At 45.6% G+C, this 2,500-nt stretch overlaps 1 protein-coding gene across 2 annotated transcripts in view; it reads left to right on the top strand.

Moving 5' to 3' along the window:
* The window catches only part of LOC125027422, a 311,568-nt gene that overhangs the window by 243,224 nt on the left and 65,844 nt on the right, over positions 1 to 2,500 (top strand). For both annotated transcript variants that reach the window (XM_047616497.1, XM_047616496.1), the window contains one exon: positions 988 to 1,031. The gene's annotated coding sequence lies outside the window, so the exon portion shown is untranslated. The remainder of the gene's footprint in view (positions 1 to 987; positions 1,032 to 2,500) is intronic.

Here is a 2,500-nt window from a genome sequence, read left to right as displayed (position 1 = left end):
AACCCTGATGTACAGCCACGCTGATGACGATCATTAGATTAAGGGTCATGAGGCTGATTATCCTCGCCCAAAAACCTCTGCTTGCGCTCTTCCACATGCGAAGGATAGATAGAAAAAATAAAATGGGAGGGAAAGAAACGAGAGAGAGATTTTTTAGGATAAGAAAATGAACCGCAAGAAATGGTGTTTCGTTCCGTTTTTCAAGGTTTGTGTGACGTTATTCAATCTTTGTTTTTATTATCATTATTCTATTACATTGTGATTTTTATAGACCAATGCTAACAACAGTGCTAACAAGGGGTTATAGGTATGATAATAATGACAATATGTCACTGATGATGACAATTATAGTAAAGGAGATAGCTATTGTCATTGTGACTGTTAAACGTAAGTCGTATTATCACGTATTACCATTTGTTTAATACAATTTCTTTCAAATTTTATGAATTTCGTGCCCAGTCGTACTACCGACAGAATATTCCAAATTCTATGCACTTCTCTCATTACACATTTAGATTCTTTTCGGGGCAAGATTTTTTTTTTCTTTATTTTAATTTTCACTTTTTAATCAATGTAAGACCAACATCTCATATGCAGGTTATTGCACTTTGGTTTCGTCTCCGCGTAAATCTTCCTGATACGATCGACGCAATCTTAGTACTTCTCAGCATTTCGACGTCGTTAAAGTACTTCCAAAATTCTGTAAAGGCATGGGTATGGCCCTCGTGTCGATGTTATTTTTGGCATCGCGTCCATTACGAAGGAAAGTGTCCATGAAATCAGCGAGAAGAGGAAGAGAGAGGCGGTATTAGAGCAGGAAGAAAGAAACGCTTGGGGCGAGATTTACCTATTATGCCTACATAATCTCGACGTTACGACCTGCGCCTTCTCAGCGGGGAAACTGTAGATCTAAGTTTATTTACACTAATACCTCAATATCTTCACGAGCGAGAAGGAATTCTACTTACGTGCTTGTTCTTCTTTCAGAGAGTGGAGGCGGGACTTGGCGAGCGAGGCTTCGAGGCGACACGGTAAGTTTGCGTGCGGGAGAAGCTTCGTGTCTCACGCTTGCATGGATTCTCCTCGCTGTTTGCAACATGGATTCGCAAAGCCGAGATGATGCAAGGCCATTAAGAAGCCCCGTGTATGGTCAAAGGGAGAGAGATAGAGTAATAACAACGATTTCTAAAACCTCCATTTTCTCGAAAACACGGACGATAGAATGTTCCGCGCTTCACGTGAGACGCAGACCTGGACGCGGCTTCGCAGATGCGGCGGCGAGCGCCATAAGGCCCCGCTCGCCGCCAGCCTTCGCTCGCCTCGCCCATTTGCATGTTACGGGTGTTGGGCGGAGTGACGGCCGGGGAGAGCGGCGCAGCGGGGAGACGCATGGAAGTTATCGGGGCGTTTTCTGTGATAATTGTCTATATATGGAAGGATATTCCTGCGGCTCTCAAAGGCGCGGAATGTTGCTTCGGAAATTAGATGGTGCTCTTTCCCCTTTGTTTTCTTCCTTTTTCTTTTATTTATTTATTTATTTATTTTTACCTTTGATCTGGATTCACTTTCTTTGATGTGGTGAGTTAGCTTGGCCCATCATGTGGCATGTAGGATACGAATGTTTGGATGAAATTTTATACTCTGTCTGTCTATCTATATATCTATCTATATCTGTCTGCTTGTCTCTTTGTCTATCTTCTACCTATCTGTCTATTTGTCTACCTACGCATCCCTCTTTCTGCGGTCATATGGAAAGAGCCCGACACAGAAGCCTGGAGAAACAACACCTTTTATCATTTAATCAGATCACGACGCCAGAAGCCGGAATCAAAGATTAATTATCCATCTCTTAATGATTCCCCTCCTCCTTTTTTTCTTAATAACCACTAATGATATGAGAACGCAACTTGCTCGGAATGTCCCGGAAAATTCGGCAAGAAATTTTGATTGCGATTAATCGGCGAGATAAGCATGCAAGGGACGTGTAGGCTGGAGGACGTCGGCTCCTCCGGCGTGACTGGGATGCCGGCGAGATACGGCCGGCCCGGCCATCACGCCATGACGGCATACCGCGCCTGCCTCGCCGTCCGGAGACTAATATTAACATTGTCTTTCACTTGGGAGGAAGTCGGGACTCACAGGGCATCGCGATTGGCCGGCGAGGAGGAGGAGGAGGAGGAGGCGTTGATGCTTGCCTTGTATATTTAAGTTTGATTTTTACTGAGACCCGGGGCCACTGCAGCTCGACGGGAGCGAGGATGGCAGCTGAAAAGAAGGAAAACGGCCGCATTCATTCGGCAGTGGCTGAGCGGGCGTCTGCCTGGCCGCCACCTCGCCGAGGATGACTAATGACGCACTTATCGTCTTGATCGGGGCTTATCGCAGGATCTCTGCGATCGGGAGAAAAGGATCCCATAATGAAAACTTCTTGTTGAAGGCTTCTTAAAAAAAAATGCGAAGGTCAGGGATGCCAGGATAAGGAAGGGGGAGGTGGGGGGGG

Source organism: Penaeus chinensis, chromosome 7, assembly GCF_019202785.1.
Source record: "Penaeus chinensis breed Huanghai No. 1 chromosome 7, ASM1920278v2, whole genome shotgun sequence".
NCBI lineage: Eukaryota > Metazoa > Arthropoda > Malacostraca > Decapoda > Penaeidae > Penaeus > Penaeus chinensis.
This window is presented reverse-complemented; position numbering and strand designations above follow the sequence as displayed.